General features: G+C 41.6%; 1 protein-coding gene across 1 annotated transcript in view; it reads left to right on the top strand.

The window, feature by feature from the left end:
• Positions 1–559: 559 nt before the first annotated feature.
• The window catches only part of LOC308578415 (interleukin-12 subunit beta-like), a 32,835-nt gene continuing 13,224 nt past the window's right edge, over positions 560–20,170 (top strand). Inside the window, exon 1 of the mRNA XM_081178760.1 lies at positions 560–660. The gene's annotated coding sequence lies outside the window, so the exon portion shown is untranslated. The remainder of the gene's footprint in view (positions 661–20,170) is intronic.

Genomic DNA, 20,170 nt, shown 5'->3' with positions numbered 1-20,170 from the left:
AAGAGGGTCTATTATTTGCAAGCAAGGGTGATTGCAGCTCATAGGAGCAGCTGTAATCAGTTCCAAAAAACCAATCCGGCCTGAGTTCAGCACACACCTACCAGCCACCATCAAGATCCATTTCACACAATCCTTTGACAAAGCTGGCAAAAATCAGCCCCTGCATGTTGACAAGGGTTCAAAAGATTGACCTTTAGCCTTTTGATGAAATGACTTACTTCGCCTGCTGCTATACACAGATCTCATTCTGACTAAAGCACAGGCCTGCCCTACCTCCATTAGCAGCGGCAGCCCCCCAGATATTGCTCAAGAGCCCCCCACCATCACCCTCTGTTAGACGGCAGAGGGGTATTATCAATCAATTAATCATTCACTCACATTTTACGTACTTCTCAATGCAATTTACAAACATACCATGAAACAGTTTTAAAAACACTACATGTTAGATTGAAGTTGAAGTAAGATTCAACTGCTAGTCCAGTAACCTTTACTAGACGGAATGTGAGGAGGCCCCATCTTGTCCTTTACCTCAGTAAGGTGTCATGAGCAGCCCTGCCTCTAGGAATACTATGTAGGAGAGGAGAGAAAGTATCATTGTCTGTCTGTTTAGACCATACGTGCTTATTCCTTGGCAGGACCTGCATCCCTAGTTATCATGAGGTACTAAAAGCTAACCACAGTAAATGTTTCCAAAATTTGGAAACATACTTTATGCCCCTGAAATGCCCCAAAATGTTTCCAAAATTTATTTTGAACCTGCCGTGTCTGTCAGCTCCTCACTCCATGTTTCTGGAATCTCTTGGTACCCCTTGGTACCCCTTTCTCCCTGTGCCAAAAATGGTGCCCTAAACTGCTGGCAATCAAATCTCTCTTACCTGTTGTAACCTTGTCACTGCAGGCCAATTCTTTCAAGCTTCCTCTGAAGTGTAAAATTCCAGCCCAGCCACACTCAGCTGTATTTTTGCATGCAGTGGCGTTCTTTGAGGTATGAAGAAACTAGCAACTTATAGGAAGGACTCATCTGTGAAATGGGCCTCACCACTGCCAGCATGGCACTCCTATTTTTAAACATTTTCAGGGATGATATTTAGGATGACTGATAATGTATTAGATTTAACTGCCCAGCTGGAAGCAACCTGCCTTCTTCACATTCAGAGTTACTTCCAGTCCTTACTGCACCACCACATATTGTCAGGAACAAAGCTGGATCCTACACTCTTCAGGAATGAGTCCCATAACCGATTATGACTGTGGTGGTGACATGCCAGAGGTCAAATTCCCTAAACCAGTCCAAATTGTCTATTCAGGGGCATAAGGTAAATCCAGTTCAGTGAAGCAGTCCCAAGGAAACAAGCAGGAGAAGATGTGAGTTAAGTTCAGTAGCAGCCTAGCATTAACCTTGAGTGGGACTGCGAAGAGGCCTCAAGCCGCATAGAGTGCAGCTGCTCTGGTTGCCATGCCAACCCCCCTAGCACAGGTGTAGTGAGGCAAGCCGGAGAGAAAGCCTTACCTCACAGTTTTCTTCTGACAAAAGTTGCACAATCTTGGAAGAAGCCACCCTATGCTATGTTTAGAAAAAGGGCTGTGCCTTGAAATAGGCATAATGTTTCTCTTGTATCTGCAAGTCTTAACACCACTTTAGAGAACAGTATGTGTTAGATCAACACATACAGGCTGCTCTTTAACCATATTTGAATATCCTTGAAATCACCAGAACTCAATTCTAAATATGGTCAGAGTTTAGATGGCTTGCCACATTCAAATCAATGGCATGAATCCATATAATGTGTTTAGTACTGGGGTGAACATTTTTCATTCGTTTGATATATTAGTATGAATTTTGCATACCTCATGGCAGAGCTAAAGGGTATATTCCCTGGCTGCAATCATCATGATTACTTACTTCATTGTTTATTCCACTGGATTTACAGCATTTCAAAACTTTCAACTTAATTACAAATTAAAATATCACTTTCTGTTACTGAATTTCATTTCATTTTTCACACCCTTAATCACCTGGCATTTAAAAGTTGCTGCCTCTGAAGCCTAATTCAAATTTTTGGATGACTACTAAAGCAATAGGATTCTGTGTAACTAAATTAACTGCTGCCATGGAAAACAGTTTGATAAGCAGAAATCATCAAGTGAGGCTTTTCATAGCACAGACATCCATGAACATCTGTAAATCACACTGTTGCACATTCTGGTAAAAAAAGAAAATTTGGTAACCCTGTGCTGACATTTTAGTGGGAGAAAATGGAATCTGAAAGTGTTTAGTTTGCTAGTTCAGGGAACTGTAAAAGACAGACTTCTTATTTAGCTTCTTAAAACTCTCATATATTTCCATGTCATACTAAATGCAAATTCTTATAGTGTATTGGCCTGATGAGGTCAGAATGGAGTTTTTCAGCTTCATGGTTTCCTTCACATTAGAAAAACGAGATCCTTACAACAGCAATGACAACACATGATATGTCCTCAAACATGAGTACACAGCTAGTAAAAAGCTCTTGACATACCAACACATAATATCAAACTCAGGCATGTATTCCCCCTCTGGTTTAGAAAGGAAGATGCGCATCTAACTCAAATTAACTGGTCCATGCACATTTTTCCAATGCAATGAGGAAAGGAGGGCAACTTCCCAAATAATATGGATTTCTAAGGTAAGGAAGATAAAGCAGCAAACTTCCAAAACTATAGAAACTCTTACATAAGAAAAGGATTCCAGAAATTAAGTTCCACTAAATATTGTTGGAAGCTGCTGCCACACAACTCTGTTAGTGGGATTGCCACCTAAGGCAGCTGCTAAGGCCGCTGCTTCAATCTGCCTCATGGGCAGGCCAGCCCTGATGGCTAGGTATGCCAGACCCCCTGGGCCAACCTAAAGTCTCCAGGTTTGTCTCTCCCCCACAAGGCACAAAGAGGGTTTAACTCTCCAGGTAGACAAGAGCACCTTCCCTACCAAAAGTCCCTAAGCAGTTGAGAAGGAATGATCCCCCCACTTCAGCTAGACTTGAGGACACCCACTTTAGCTAAGGCTTCTATTTTAATTTCCAACCAGTGATATATTCATTCATTTCTTAGACTTTGTGCTTTGTATTTGACTGATTAATGTTTAATGTGTTGGCTATTTGCAGTTTAGGAGTGCTGCAGGGAGCTTGCTGGGGAGACCATGCATTAAAAAGGGACTCAAAAAGTACTTAAACAAGGTTTTAATTACAAAAACAAAAACTCCTTTTACACTAAATACATTAACAAACACGACCCAACCACCAACCCATCCCCCAGGGAAATGGGAGAGCTAGGTGCTGCTCATATACTACACCCAATCGCTGACACAGCTTAATCAATACAACCCAGCAGCACCTGCTATGTTTCACAGCTGTAAAGCTGGGTCTCGTTATTTTGCTCTGGCCCTTCCTCTGGCCCCTTAAAGGCATACACATCGGGTGGAACAATGATGAACCTTTACATTTAAAGAAACCATTCAACATTTCCCCTGCGGTTCATCATTGTGGAACAAAAACATAAAGCATATTTTGTACATGTCTTTCATGTGTAACCTTTGGAAGTGCTTTTGTAAAAATGTCCACAATTTGATTGTCACCTGGAACATATTCAAATACAATCATTTCATCAGCAATTAGTTTCTTTACAAATTCTAAACATAATCTTAAGACTCTAGTGCGCTGCGTATTGGTTTCTGAACATAGGATAGCGAGTCCACTCTGGGAATCAAGGTAAACTTTTACTGGTAGTGTTACTTGCATCTGTAGGTCTGCGAATACTTGCAGATACCATTCTACATCACGAGTGGCCTGAACGCATGCACATAATTCACTCTCTGTTGTGGAGAGACAAATAATGGTTTGTGTCTGGGACTTCCATTCAAATGGACAACTGTTATAACAAAACACCATACCAGACACACCCCTGCAATTATTTTGTTCCACTGCATGAGATGCATCACAGAAAATTTCAAAACCTTTGTCAATACATGTTGTAAACTGCAACCTATAATGTTTGGTATGTTTAAGGTACATCACCACTCTCTTAAGAGGAGAGAAACATTGCATAGTGGGCTTTTCCACAAATTTTGCCAGAAAGTGAAAAGCATAAGTTATATCTGGTCTTGAGATTCTTTGAATGAAATTTAGCTTGCCTATAGCAGAATGATACAAAGTCTTGTTAGGAAATGGCTTATCTTCACCTGTAAAGGTGAAACCACACACCATAGGCGTTTCCTTCCCATTTGCATTTTCTAAACATAGCATTTCTACTAGATCATCAATTTTTCAATGATGAACTAGAAAAGATCCATTTTTGCCTTTCTCAATTTGCATGGATAAGTAATTTTTAGCTATGCCTAATTCCACCACATCAAATTTCTTCTGTAACTGTGTTACTACCTGTTCATATTCCTGTTTAGTTTTTGTAGAAATTAACACGTCATCTACATACACACATATTTTTGCTACAGAGTTTGCTCTTTGCTTTATAAACACACAATTGTCTGCCTTTCCTTGTGAAAAACCAATATCCAGCAATTCTTTTGCTAAAGTTTGGTGCCAATTCCTTCCACTTTGGTGCAGACCATAAAGGGATTTATTTAATTTGCATACCAAACCTTCAGCGGCGTCTATGCCTTCAGGAACACGCATAAAAATTTGTTCTTTTAAATCTGCAAACAAATATGCAGTTTTTATATCCAAATGATAAACAGAATGTCCACGCTGTGATGCATCTTTTAACAAAAGCTTAACTGTTTCATATTTTACACTTGGTGAATAACACAAATCATAATCTTCGCCTGGAATTAATGCTGTGCTTAATGACATCACTGAGACCTGCCCCCATGACATCACCAGAGGCTGCCCCTAGGTCTCAGGTTTGGGCCCTGAAATCTTGTGGTCTGGGATGCTCCTTACCTGGCAACCCTACATATGGCTGGACCACATGTGCAAGCAGCAGGAGCCCCCTTAGAGATGATTAAATAAATGTGCATTATAACATCTATAACAGCTGAAGAATTGCATTTATCTACCCACTTTTAGAATGAATGCATATAGGTTGAAGGTTTGGGCCTACTACCACCATCCTTGCCACACGTGTCCAGTTGAACATCCAAGACCCTCCAAGTGTCTCTATTTTCCAGGGATGTCCCTGATTTAGAGAAGCCATCCCAGTTTCTGATTTGATCCCGGAATGTCCAACTATTCCATAAGATGTTGGAGGGTATGACATCCCTGCTTGGAGCATGTGAGAAGGAGCAGTTGCAAGGGAGCGGAATTTGCCTTCGCATGGCAAAAGTGTTCGGGGCATAAAATCTTTGGAAGGTAACAGAAATGTTCTGCCTTACTTTACTAATTAAGTATTCCTTGCAACTGAATGCTAAATGTTAAAGTAAAGTAAAATGAAGTAAAGTTAAATTAAAGCGTATTATATATTTGTATCGATGTGTTTTCCAGGGTGCTCAATGCAGTCACTACAGGTTATAGCATGCCTGTGAGGAAGGTTAAGGTGAAAGAGTGAATTTCATGTCTGAACAGAGATTTGACCCAGAGTTTCTTTAGCCACTGTACCATCCCACATACCATCTTGGTTGTTTTCTCCTGTGAACCCCACCTTCCACAGCCCAATAAGAAAGAGCCGGTGGGAGCTTGTGATGGTAATAATAATAATAATAATAATTTTTTATTTATACCCCGCCCTCCCCAGCCAAGGCCGGGCTCAGAGCGGCTTACAAGCAATAATAAAAACAAGATGAGTGATTACAACTTAAAAACAAAAATAAAATACAACATTAAAATAATGGAACATTAAAATATTAAAATGGAGCCTCATTGCAGGAGAAGGAAAAGAAAAAAGAAAAAGGGGGCGGAGGGAATCAAATTGGCTCCAATCCAAAGGCCAGGCGGAACAACTCTGTCTTACAGGCCCTGCGGAAAGAGATCAGATCCTGCAGGGCCCTGGTCTCATGAGACAGAGCGTTCCACCAAGTTGGGGCCAGTGCTGAAAAGGCCCTGGCTCTGGTTGAAGCCATTCTGGTAGAATGATGATAATCCCATAAATTATCAGATTCATATTTCCTTACTTGAGACCCCCAACCCTCTAGAATAAATTTGGTGGGGTGTGCAGTTGACTGCAAGCCGGGGGAGAAGAAAGGGAATTCCCATTTCATGGGCAGAAGTCCATTGTACGGCTGGGCTGATTTCTTTAATAAAGAAGCTGACATAGCTTTTATTTTATTAAATAAGTAAGGTAAAGGGGGCCCTGACCACTAGGTCCAGTCGGGACCGACTCTGGGGTGGCGGTGCTCATCTCGCTTTCCTGACCGAGGGAGCCGGCGTACAGCTTCCGGGTCATGTGGCTGGCATGACTAAGCCGCTTCTGGCGAACCAGAGCAGCGCACGGAAACACCGTTTACCTTCCCGACGGAGCGGTACCTATTCATCTACTTGCACTTTGACGTGCTTTCGAACTGCTAGGTTGGCAGGAGCAGGGACCGAGCGACGGGAACTCACCCCGTTGCGGGGATTCGAACCACTGACCTTCTGATCGGCAGGTCCTAGGCTCTGTGGTTTAACCCACAGCGCCACCCACGTCCCAATTAAATAGGTACTTGCTGATTTAATTCATTGGACCTGCAGAGTGTGGCAGAAATATGTGTTTTATGGAAGAATATATGTTTCAGGTTTGTACATCCAGTTTTAAAGTGACTGTCATGATATGGATGAATTAATCTGGGGTAATATTCTTAAAGCTGGTTGACAAGCAACTATTGTCACATATAGATGAGGAGTCCTAATTGGGTTTTTGGCTTCTTTCTGTCCATAACTGCCTTAAAATGATCGTAGGAAAAGTAATATTGTGGAACTTCCAGTCAAGGCCAAGTTTCACTGCCTGAGACGAGACATCTGGTTATCTAGAGTGGTTCCTTCCATCAAAAACATCTCCATTGTTAAATTTGCATAATTAGTGGGGGGAAATGCAAGTAGCAAAAAAGGAAGCTCTCCTTATACAGAACAAAACAGGAACACCATAGAACAAGACACATTGTAATACTTCCTCTGGAGGCATTTACAAGTTTCAATACTCTGACCACAGAATCACAAAGCACAAACTCGCCCGCTCAGTGTTGCACAAAACCAAGTTGTGCTAGGGGTTCTGTGCCTATCATCTATAACACTGGGTTGTATCTAACTCAGGCACCCCCAAACTCAGCCCTCCAGATGTTTTGAGACTACAATTCCCATCATCCATGACCACTGGTCCTGTTAGCTAGGGATGATGGGAGTTGTAGTCCCAAAACATCTGGAGGGCTGAGTTTGGGGATTTCTGAACTAAGTTATGCTCAGGGGAGACCTATTGAAATTAATGGTTCTAAGTTAGTCATGTCCATTCATTTTAGTGGGTCTACCTTAAATTGCATAACCTCCAACATTTCCCCAATGAAAATATGGACATGCCATTCCATAATGATAATTTTAGTATTTATACCCTACACATCGTACTGTGTACCACAAAGTGGTTGCCCCAGCCGCTTTGGGCAACTTTCAACATTTACAGGATTGCCTTCAGATGGCTCCAGGGTCAGATAACTCCAGACCCCCCAACATTTCTCCAATGAAAATAGGGACATCCTACCATACCTCCAACATTTCTCTGATGAAAATGGGGGTGTCTTAAGGAAAAGCGGGACATTCCAGGATAGAATCAGAATCAGGGGTGCCCCTGGACAATAGGGATATATCTAAATTTGTCTGGCAGGGGAGAAAGCTGCCACAAATTAAAAATAAAATTTTGACTGATACAAAAGAAAGAGGTGGTTTTGCCCTGCCAGACCTACAATTATACTATGAAGTGGCTTGTTTGTGTTGGTTAAGGGAATGAATTGTATTGGAGGATGCACACATTTTACATCTGGAAGACCACAGTATGAAGTTTGTCTGGCATGCATGTCTCTGGTATGGGAAAGCTAAAATATATAAAAATTTCGTGAACCATGTCATTAGGAGAAAATTGTATAGAGTCTGGGAGAAACATTAAAAAACACCCCTATGGTTATCGCCAATCAAAGCAATTACAATTAAGAGAATAAATATGGATATTATTATTATTATTATTAAAATTTATATACTGCCCTATACCTGGGGGTCTCAGGGCAGATAGAGGTTTGGTGACCTATAGGGATTTGTTGGGCTTTACAGGGAGCGAACCAGATTGAAACCAATCGCAGAAGTAAGGAATCAAGTTACTGATTGCTTACAGTACCATCAACTATATGATATGTTCAAACTAGAAAAGAAAAATGGTTTTTTAGACCAAAGCTCACAGTTTGAAAAAGAGCTATTGCTGAATAAGGAAAAATGATTGTCCAAAATGTACAAATTATTATTGGAATGGGAAACAAAAAATGAGATGGTTAAAGCATCAATGACTCACTGGGCAATGGATGTGGGATACAATATAGAATTAAACCTCTGGGAGAAACTTTTGGAAGAATGATTTGAAATTCACTGCATGCTACACACTGAAGCAGAACTATATGAAAATGATTCATAGATGGTATTGAACTCTGAGTAGATTGGCTAAGATGTGTAATGTAGAATTGGACTTGTGTTGGAAGTATAAAGAAGTAGAAGGAACCTTTTTTCACATGTGGTAGACATGCAAAGCAGTTAAAGAATATTGAGAAATGATATATAATGAGATGAAAAAATGTTTGAAATAACTTTTCCCCCCAAACCAGAGGCATTTCTGTTAGGAATTGTTCAGACAGAAAAAAATATTTATTTATGTATGTAACAACAGCAGCTCGGATTTTGTTAGCCCAAAAATGGAAAGTGAGCGAGGTCCCTAGTAAGGAGGATTGGCAATTTAAGATGACAGAATATGCAGAGTTAGCAGGTCTAACAAGTAGAATAAGAGAACAAGAAGAACAGGCATTTAAAGAGGAGTGGAAATTTTTCATTGAATATATTGAAAATAATTGTGCACAGTTAAAAACGCTGGCAGTATTAAAGTAATTTAACAGTATAACATATTTTGAAGTGATGTAAGAAAGGTAAATTGAATTAGATGGATATATTAAAATATGCAAGTCAAACGAACCTTGGAAGGGGAGGGAGGGAAGTCAATGAATGCTTCATATAATAAAATATGTTTAATCTGAAGTAAAATTTAATAAAAAATATATAAATATAAAGGAAAATAGGGATACTTGGGGGGTCTGGAATCGCTGTATACAACTCACCGATCTTAACTTGATAAGTGATGGCTATCATCTTTTTGAAATTTCATTGAAATATGCAGACAGGGTTTATCTGAGGAATCTTTGAAGAAGCCATTCAGATTATAACATATGTAACTTTTTGTTTTCATTATTTATTGTCTGCGCTAATTGAAAAGTTTTGCTGACTAGTAATAGCTCTTTTAAATCAGAATGAAGGATGAGAGAAGAAACTAAAATGATAAGTAAGGCAAAAGAGCATACGAAAATATGACTCTGTTATGGAGGGCGGCTCTAGATGGGGACCTTATGTGGCAAACAGGTCATAAAGATCTGACTTTTCCCCCTGTGAGTTTTTGGCACTGTATCTCTCACACCTTCCTGTTTTTTCAGTCATGGATATTTCTTGCTACTCTTCTTCATGCCACCCACTTCAGTAGGTGTGCTTTGTTCGTCTGGGCAACTTTCCCAATATTAATTATCATGCATGGGATTCCACTAACTAGTCCCACTAGCATAAGCCCATGCAAAGACCTCTGCCAGTGCAATGGGGCTTTCTCCCTGAAATTGGCTCTTGGGGGTTGGGAGAACTCCCCAGAACAGCGCACAGGTAGAAAGGAGGGGGGAATCATAACATCTGACAAGCTGAAAAACGTGCACTGACAGAACACTTGCTATAGAACTACACTGAATTCCTTCCCATGTTTCACAACAGGCAAAATTGAACTAAGTCCCCTCCCCCCCCAAAAAAAAACAACTAGAGCAGGGATTGGGAACCGACTGCCCTCCAGATGTTCTTGAACTGTCACTTCTGCCGACTGGTAATGCTGATGGGAGCAAGAGTTGAAATCCAAGAACATCTGAAGGGCCAGAGGTTTCCCAACACAATGGGTAGGCAAATTAAGGCCCAGGGGCTTGATCCAGCCCAATCGCCTTCTAAATCCGGCCCGCGGATGGTCTGGGAATCAGCGTGTTTTTATATGAGTAGAATGTGTCCTTTTATTTAAAATGCATCTCTGGGGTATTTGTGGGGCATACCAATTTGTTATCCCCCCCTTCAAAATATAGTCCAGCCGCCCACAAGGTCTGAGGAACAGTGGACCGGCCCCCTGTTGAAAAAGTGTGCTGACCCTTGCCCAACACTGTTCTCAAGGTACTAAACCTTGATGGTCCTTGGCATTTCAGAAGATGCAAATAAAACCAGTGGTACACTGGTGCTCTCTGGGCCAAAGCAGCACACCTAAAACTGGAACCATGCCAGGGGTGGGGAACCTACAGGCCTTCAAATGTGGTTGAACTCCCATCATCCTCAATACTCAAATGCTGGGAGCTGTATTTCAGCAACATCTGGAGGGCCACAAATTCCCCAGCCCTGGTATCGAGAAAGTGACAAACCTTAGAAGAATACCAGGTCCTTCAAAAAGTTTTTAAAAACCAGGTTGTAAACTTCATGGAAAAAGCCGAGCGAGAAATGAACCAGCCACCTAACACTTCTAAGCTGAGCATCCAATGGGAAACAAGGGACCACAGCCCACACTCTTGTTACTGGGTAGTCTCAGTATAAGTCAAGGCCCCAAAGGGTAATGAGACTTAATGTCTCTGTCATCCATTTGTGCTCTCTCGACTTCAGGGCAGGCTGAGTCATAAGGAAGAATGGGGAACTTGCAGTCGGGACTCTCAGCCTATGGTCTTTACATGATCCGCAAATAACAACAGGGCTCCCTAAACATCAAATCTGTGTTATGTTTCAGATGAGAGGTAAAGTTCACTTTCAAGGAGGGACAGAAGTAAATGTCTGCATGAAATGAAAAGGAGAAGTGAACTGCACCACAAACACACAGACTTGCAGTGTTGCTCTGACTGTTGTTCTTGCCTTTGGTCTGACTCAGTGCAAGGCAGTTTCCTTTGTTTCTTTGCTCAGAGGTAACTCCTACTGAATCAAACAGGGCTTATTCTCTGGTCAGTGGGGTTAGGGTTGTAGCCTAACAATGTGGAACAACAATTTTGCCCTCAACTGTGTCTCCCATTGACCATATCAAGGATCTTAAACAGTTACAGATAGGTAGCCGTGTTGGTCTGCCATAGTCAAAATAAAAAAATTCCTTCCAGTAGCACCTTAAAGACCAACTAAGTTAGTTCTTGGTATGAGCTTTCGTGTGCATGCACACTTCTTCAGATACACAGTGTATCTGAAGAAGTGTGCATGCACACGAAAGCTCATACCAAGAACTAACTTAGTTGGTCTTTAGGGTGCTACTGGAAGGAATTTTTTTATTTTGAAGGATCTTAAAGCTATTCTTGAGACAACAGCACCCTAGCCTCAGCATGCCAGAGGTGAAATCAAATAATAATAACAATAATATTTATTTATTTATTTATTTATTTATTCATTCATTCATTCATTCATTCATTCATTCCCCGCCCATCTGGCTGGGTTCCCCAGCCACTCTGGGCAGCTTCCAACAAAAGATTGAAACTACAATAAAACATCAAACATTAAAAACTTCCCTAAACAGGGTTGCCTTCAGGTGTCTTCTAAAAGTCAGATAGTTGTTTCTTTCCTTGATGTCTGATGGGGGGGGCGTTCCACAGGGCAGGCACCACTACCAAGAAGGCCCTCTGCCTGGTTTCATGTAACCTCACTTATTGCAGTGAGGGAACAGCCAGAAGGCTGTTGGACCTGGACCTCAGTGTCCAGGCTGAATGATGGGGATGGAAATGCTCCTTCAAGTATACTGGGCAGAGGCCATTTAGGGCTTTAAAGGTCAGCACCAACACTTTGAATTGTGCTCGGAAATGTACTGGGAGCCAATGTAGGTCTTTCAGGACTGGTGTTATATGGTCTCGGGGACCACACCCAGTCACCAGTCTAGCTGCTGCATTCTGGATTAGTTGTAGTTTCCGGGTCACCTTTTGAAAGCTCCCATATGTAAAGCAAGCAAACAAAACAACAAAACAAAACAAAACAAAACAAAACACCTCCCTGCAAATAGAAACCTGGCCTTCAGGGACCATACTGTATTAAAACTTCCCACCTCATTCCTCTTTAAGCAACCTCAGTGCACAAGCTCCTGCTCATGTGTAAGGTCACAATAAGGGCAGCTATGTAACTGAGCTATGCACACATAGTAGAGACAACCATGTGAAACACAATGCCAGGGACTGGGCTTAAAAGTACGGAGCTCCTCCCACATAAATACAGCTATGGCCTGCATGCAGGGATGTCAGGTGGCAAGTATGGTGGCAAGGAGCCTGTCCTGCTCAGATTTATCACTGCATTTGCACCCAAACTCCCACTTGGCCAGCCCACAACAGTGGTGGCAAATGGTGGCAGCAACAGCAGCATGGTGGTGGTGGTGGTAGATAAGAGGACTGATATGTCATGGGCTGGTTTCTTGCACACACCTATAACGATACTACATCCATAGTCACCAACCATATTGGTTCTGAATCCCCTGTATGATTTGATTAAGGTTTGAAATTCCGGTTGCATCTTTTATAGCAAAATACTGTACTTGTCTAGTGAGAAATGAGTCTGGATGAATTGTGACTGTTTCCACATAAGCTTGTATATGCAGCTGTCAATAGGATTTGTTGTGGAGCAGCAGAGCTGCCCTTCCCACATTAGTATTACTACAGCTTACATAGTCAAGGCTGGGGTACAGTGATATCAAGGTCAAGGGTGTGTGGACACACAGCAGCAGAGCCAATCCAGCATTACTGCTAGTGCGTCTGCCTAGCCTTGACCTCGCTACCATTTGGCTTGGTCCCATCCAGGTGAGATGTAAAGACACAGGTGTCAGGAGGGTGACTCCAGCCCAATGCACATGCTTCAAACAGGATTCTGTCTGTGGAACAAAGGTGGGTTTTTTTTTTTATAGAAAACACTCAATTAATTAAGGCTGATTTGAAAGTTCTAACTTCCTTTTTGAAATTAAGCAATATCAGGGAGCAGGGCCTTCTTACCCATAGGCGCCAGGGGTGCGGGGCACCCAAGCGCCAGGCTCTCAGGGGCACCAGGCCGAGAGTCTGGGGCCCGAGAGTTGAGTCCGGGGAAGAGCCCGCCAGTCAGTCAGAGCGCCACGCTTCTGCTGCAGGCAGCTCTGCGCCATGAGTTCGGGGGTGACCGAGCCAGCAAGACGCTGAGGTGGCCAGCTGGCTCCGCCCTTCTGTGCCTGGGACTGGGCAACTTGGGAGGGGGGCCACTGGGTGGATCTTTGCACCCCAGCACTGCATATGCTTAAGACAGCCCTGTCAGGGAGTGAAAGTTTTTTGAACTTGCACCAACACCACTGCTGCTGTCTATTGAGATCAAGCAGGCTCATTCACTGTACATTTTTTGGTGCCTGATAAAAACACCCTGGTTTAGACAACTCTACCCAAGTGCTTAGAAAATTGAGGAGATTTTAATCTGTTTTAGCATTTTAACTTTTGTATGGTTTAAAGTATGGTTGTGATTTTTTCATGATTTTCTTGTTTTATCTTTTTGCAAAACACTTTGAAGTGTCACACAATCAAGTGCTATATAAATTTAATGAAATAAATACATAAGTTCAGTACTTTTTTCTGGGGGGGGGGGGAATCTAACAGGAGAGGAAACAATTAAAAAAAAAAGTTTCTTCTCTAGCACGGTGAATTGTCAGTTCTGTTGCTAGCCCTGATGGTGGCCTCATTTCCTGTCATGGTGTTTCCTGTGTCTCAGACAGAAGCGAGCGTTTAATGTGTGAAGTAGGAGTTGGAATCTAGCATGGTGATTGGTCAGTTTCGTTGTTACCACCTCCAATGGCAGCTTCATTTCTTTTCCCAGTGATTTTCTTGAGTCAAAATGAGAGTATCCCTAAACATTTTTTTAAGAAGAAAAAAAGCACTGCATACGTTGATGATGCTCTTGGTGCTTTTTAAGTTTTTATCTGCAAATACAGTGGTACCTCGGGTTACATACGCTTCAGGTTACAGACTCCGCTAACCCAGAAATAGTACCTCAGGTTAAGAACTTTGCTTCAGGATGAGAACAGAAATCTCACGGCAGCGGTGCAGCGGCAGCGGGAGGCCCCATTAGCTAAAGTAGTGCTTCAGGTTAAAAACAGTTTCAGGTTAAGAACGGACCTCTGGAACAAATTAAGTACGTAACCAGAGGTACCACTGTATGCTAAATTGCATAAGGGCCTGTAGTTTGAGGGCAAGAAAATGTGTCCCATTTGTGTGACTTCGGAAGTCTGAACTTTGGCACCAATGAAATGAACAAATGTTATTTATTTCTTTTAATTTTTAACCCAAACATGCATTCAGAAATACAGATGTGAATGTATCAAAGATTTCAACATTATTAGGAATGGCAATACATTTTTGGAGAAATGAAAAATCAGAAGAGAGAAAAACAGTAGGCAAAGGAAGATTTCATAAGCATCTCTACCCTTTTTTGAAATGAATCAGCATTTTAAGAAAACTAATTTAACAATCATAAAGCTACTTTTGAACTATTTAGTTAGCATGGCGAACTAAATAACAAAGAGTAGTTAAGAGGACAACCTTCATTAGAACACTAAATAATCCAGATCTCAACTTGGATTAGAGAATTTTTTTCCAAACAGGAAAGGATCAGAGTAAGTTCTCTGTAGAGCTCAGACCTTAAAAGTTACTAGGTGGCAAAAGAGGGGCCAAACCCACAGGCAATTATCTGAGAGGGAACTCACTGTCTTCTGCCAGAGCTGTTCCATGAAGCCATCTTTTTCACTCTCCCAAAAGCTCCAGATTGTTCATCTAGGAAGAACACTAAGCCATTACTAAGAAATCTTATGTAATGGAGAGAGGCAACTATGAATATTCTTGCAGGACGTACCATTTTCAGTTCCTATGAAAATTCTGGGACAATAAGAAACCCTGAGTATCTTTAGTAATATATCAAATTCCCGGTAAAACAAAACAGCTGGTAAGATACTCTTTATGACAATACCTTGGCCTTCGTTAGAGTAGATCAGAGGTGAGAGACAAAGTAAGAGCATGAGATACCAAACCCAATGATTTAGGAAGTGCAGGAGTGCTTCCGGTGGGATGTCTGCCAGTGGTAGCCAGCAGAAGGCCCTGAAATGGGGCATTATGTAGGTACAGAAGGAGTGAGCCAGTCCAGGATCTGTTGGATCCCAAACCAATCTCACTGCCATTGTGTGACAGCAAAGTGGACTTACTAGCACAATGACCTAGAGGCACTGCTGCTTCATTAAGCCCCATTTGTGGAGGGGAAGGGAATGGAATGGAAGGTTTGGAATGCCTAAGGCAGGGGGTCAGCAAACTTTTTCAGCAAGGGGCCAGTCCACTGTCCCTCAGACCTTGTGGGGGGGGCAGACTGTATTTTGGAAAAAAAATATGAATGAATTCCTATGCCCCACAAATAACCCAGAGATGCATTTTAAATAAAAGCACACATTCTACTCATGTAAAAACAAGCTGATTCCCGGAGCATCTGTGGGGCGGATTTAGAAGGCAATTGGGCCGGATCCAGCCCCCAGGCCTTAGTTTGCCTACCCATGGCCTAAGGTCTTTAACATGAATACTTCTGCATGTTGAATCTGTGGCTGAACAACAGCAGATGGTTGAGACGTCCCTAGGACAGAAGAACATGGAAAACCACCACAACCACTTTCCTCACTCTTGCTGTACAGATTTAGGGTCAAGAATGGGCATGATAAGCTGGAGGTTTGCTTTTGATGAGGGAGTGGAAGCCTGCCACACAGCAGTCCCCTCTCCAGGGCAAGCAACTAGAGGTGTCACCAGAATCTGAGCCAAGCAAATACCCCTTCTCAGCAAGGTGGAAAGAAAGCCTACTACGAGAAGCTGTGCTTGATTTAATTCTGATCACACTTCCATCCTCCACCATTTGCTACCCTGTTCCCTGAGAGGAAAATAACCCAGTGAGGGGCAAGAACGTCCCCCCCCCCAAAGATGAGAGGGTCCTTTTACCATCACTCCTCCAGCTGTTTTCAAAGATGCCAGCAGTGTAGTAGAATTCAGGTTACCTAGACAGAGAATCCCAAGTTACAGTCAGATCTTTCTCTTGAGAAACTTGATTGTATGGTGGATTACTAAAAAATACTTCCTGTTAGCAGCAGAATTTATTGCATACATACATCCAAGCCACACTTCTTTCCCCCACCTTGCTTAAAATCAGATATTAGTTAAAATCAGACATCGGTTAAAATCAGACATCCAGTTGTTGTCATGGACACTCAATAACTTGCATCATCATAATTTATTCTTTATATGCCACCCATCTGAATAGGTTGCTCCAGCCACTCAGGGCGGCTGCCAACAATTTATAAAACCACAGTAAAACATCAAACATTAAAAACTTGCCTATACAGGGCTGCGTTCAGAGGTTTTCTAAAAGTCAGACACTGTCCTGTTCCGTTTGGACCAGTTTTGCTTGTTTTATAGTGGTTTTATCTTATTTTATATGATATTATGGTAACACATTCAGGGACCTTGTGGTAAAGAGTGAGCAAGATATCATATACAGTGGTACCTTGAATTACAAACGCCTCAGGTTACAAATGCTTCAGGTTACAAACTCCGCTAACATGGAAGAGTTACCTCGAGTTGAGTTCTTTGCCCCAGGATGAGAACGGAAATCGTGTGCCGGCGGCACAGCGGCAGCAAGAGGCCCCATTAGCAAGAGCATGCCTCTAATTAAGAACAGTTTCAGGTTAAGAACGGACCTCTGGACCGAATTAAGTTCGTAACTAGAAGTACCACTGTAAACAGTTTCCTCAGTTTCATGTACTCCTGTGAATCTGGGAAGCTTCTGAATCACCCCCCCAAAAATATACTTCCTGTCTCACACTTAGGTCTTGATCCATGTTGTGAAGGTGCTTTCACCGTGTATATAATAGCATCTTTGTAAAACTGCCAAACAGAGACTCTTATTCTTATTATTAGAATTTATATAGTGCCCTATACCCACAGGTCTCAGGGCGGTTCACAAGATAAAATTACAATATAAAAACATAAGTATGCTTCTCTTGTTCCTTATACAGTAGTTGTCACAGCTAATAATTAGCTGTTGGATTATTATTATTATTAATTTTGTTTAACTATGAAATAGTTCCATTTGCTCCTTCAGCCAGAAACTTCTCTTTCTATCTCTTTATCCAGTATTAGTATTATTAACACAGTTCAGAACTCCAGGAGGCTAATATAATTTCCCAATGAGCGTCATTATTTTTAGTTGAAAAGGGGACAGCTGACAAATTTTCCTAATTGTGGGAGGCTGATGTAACAAAGCTTGCATGGTTTGTAAAACAGTTCTTAATGCTATTGAAATGCGAAGCCAGTTATGCTTTGACTAGGTTTGACAATGTCATAAGGAAGCAGGATAAAACTGAGGTTTTGTCTGCTGTTCTCCAAATTTCCCTGTAAAAATTTGTGATGTCACAGTGGAAAGCTAGCGTCTCACATGGAGATCTTAATAAGACCTATGCTTTCATATATGGGTGGAAAATCCACCCTATGGATCACAACAAACTATCTAAGAATCCAGGAAGTTCCACTCTCACAAAGAAGCCGAAGGATATACGAGGCTGACTCTGAATTCATCAACAAGTAAGGAAATGCATTGTTATGTGCTGTAACAACAACCAGAACAAAGCCTATATATGTATATATGAGGTCATAATCCACAAATTGCGTAAGCTTCCCCTCAGTCTTATTTTTTATTGGAGCTTTTTCATAATACATTTAAATAAAAAGCAAACCAATCTAAACGAAAACAGAAAGAAAAAAAGGAAAAGGCAAATGCCAAGTCCTCTCTCAAAAGTAGCTCTTAACTCTTGTCTCACACAGAAAGTGGGGACCCTCCCAGCTCTCACCTGAGAGTTCTCCTTTATTCTCTCATCCTACCACCCTGGGAGATCTGCTCTTCCCTGCCTCTCACTCAGGGTCCTTCACCAACCAACCATTACCTTCATATGTGTATAATACCAATAGTGACTTAGAGTAGAGGACACTAAAAATGACAAAAAGAAAAGAAAGAAGAAAAAGAAGAAAGAGGAGGATAAAAATAATGAATGAATGAGAGAAGAAAAGAGAAAAAGAAGAAAGAGAAATAAAAGGCCTTCCAATTCTCTGTCAGTCAGCTGCATACAAAAAATATATTCAAAGTATTCATTCCAGGATGACATCCAACTGTTCCTCCTTCCACTAAGCAATATTTTCTCTATCTTCAGACCCAAACATCTCAAATTCATTCATTTTCCCTTCCACACAAAGACAGGGGCTGCCAGGCCATGGAACATCCCTGAATGGTGTCCTGGTGGGATTTCCCCATCAGATCTGAATCAATGGGGGCACACTCTCACCAGGATTGACCCTGATGGAGATATCAGCCAGCAACCAGGCTGACTGGACACATGCCCAATGCCTATGCAAAATGCAATCTACACCTGTAGTTATGGCTAGTGCTTTTTTCTAAAAAAAAATAAAAATGTTTAGGGGTACTCTCATTTTCCTACTCATATTGAAATACTGCCCTTCAATGAGGCCAAACTTAGATTAAAAAAATGTCTAGAGATATGCGTACCCCTGCATCCCCCCCAGAAAAAAGCACTGGTTGTGGCCATTTCAATTCCAAGTAGGCTTCATGTCTTTCTTACCAAATTTACACCCCCTTGGGGATCACTGGCTTGCTGTGCTATGACCCATGATGTAACTCTTTAAAAATAATAATCTTATTTCATGATTAAATCTTTACTTCCCAGTTCCTCTCAGGTCATATTGTTGCATATTATCCGCTATTTATGGCTGAAGCAAACCATTATTTTCCTCATTATGTGTAGCCACAAGATAGTGATTCACCAGTAGTCCAGCCATGGCTGGGACAAAATATGTTGTTGCTGAAAGTGAAAGCACTCCCCTGTTCCCCCAATTCCATGTACAGAAGTCAACTGGACTGCTAGCGGAACTATAGTTCACTGGTAATGGGACAGGAGGTAGCAGGAGAACTTGAAGGATGTAGGGCAGCCTGCATGGCACACACAGAGAGCTCTCTCCAGCTGCTTGCTTCTGCTCCCACACCCAGGACCTGCTACCTGAGGCACATACGTCACTCTACCTAATGGAAGGGTTGGTCTGATGAATCATGTGCCCACTTACCTCAAGGGCAATGCCAATATGTAGGGAGGTGGGTGGCGTTATCAATCCCTGGCATTTGCAGGTAAGGCTGGGAAAGACTCCTATTCCTATAAGTCAGCACAGAGAACCAGATATGGCCGGGAAAGTTCAAGCTATGCTTTTCCCACAAAAAGGCTTTGCCTTCTGTGCTTATACAAGTTGTATTCAAATTATCAGTGCTAAATATAGTGCCACATCAACATTTAGTCATTCACATTGTTCTTCAGAAATTAACACGTTACATACTTTAAATGTTTTCACATTATCCTAGATACAATAGATAATTTCTGATTGCAAAAGGGGAAAAAAAGATTTGCAAATGACATAATGTATTCTATATTTGAGTTTTATTTCCTCTTGCTTTTATCCTGAGCCAGAAAATTCCTTATCTATTGCATACTACTGTAGTATATTCACTGTTTTCCATTTCTCTTATTCATAATATATTCTGGATTTCCAATGAGGTCACGCTAATGTTTCTTCTGATTGTGTTTTTGAAGTCTGCAAGAGAATGAAGTAGGAAAGGAATTTCCTGTGCACAGCATAAATGTCCATCAAATAATCCAATTTCCTCTTCAGTGATTACTTGTGAGTCCCAACTTTTACTCTGTGGTTTCTTCAGCAATTAAATTGTATTGCTTCTAAAACAGGAAGTGAGTCCACGTGTTTGTTTTTATGTGGCACTGTGGTTAAGCAAGGTATCTGGTTTCGGGATTTAAACATATAAAAGGCAAGCAACTCTTGGCTTCATTCATAGATTTGGATTCACAGTAG

This window comes from Podarcis bocagei (genome assembly GCF_964188305.1).
Source record: "Podarcis bocagei genome assembly, chromosome: 2".
NCBI classification, from domain to species: domain Eukaryota; kingdom Metazoa; phylum Chordata; class Lepidosauria; order Squamata; family Lacertidae; genus Podarcis; species Podarcis bocagei.
Note: the sequence above shows the minus strand (reverse complement) of the source record. Positions and strands in the feature narration are given on the sequence as shown.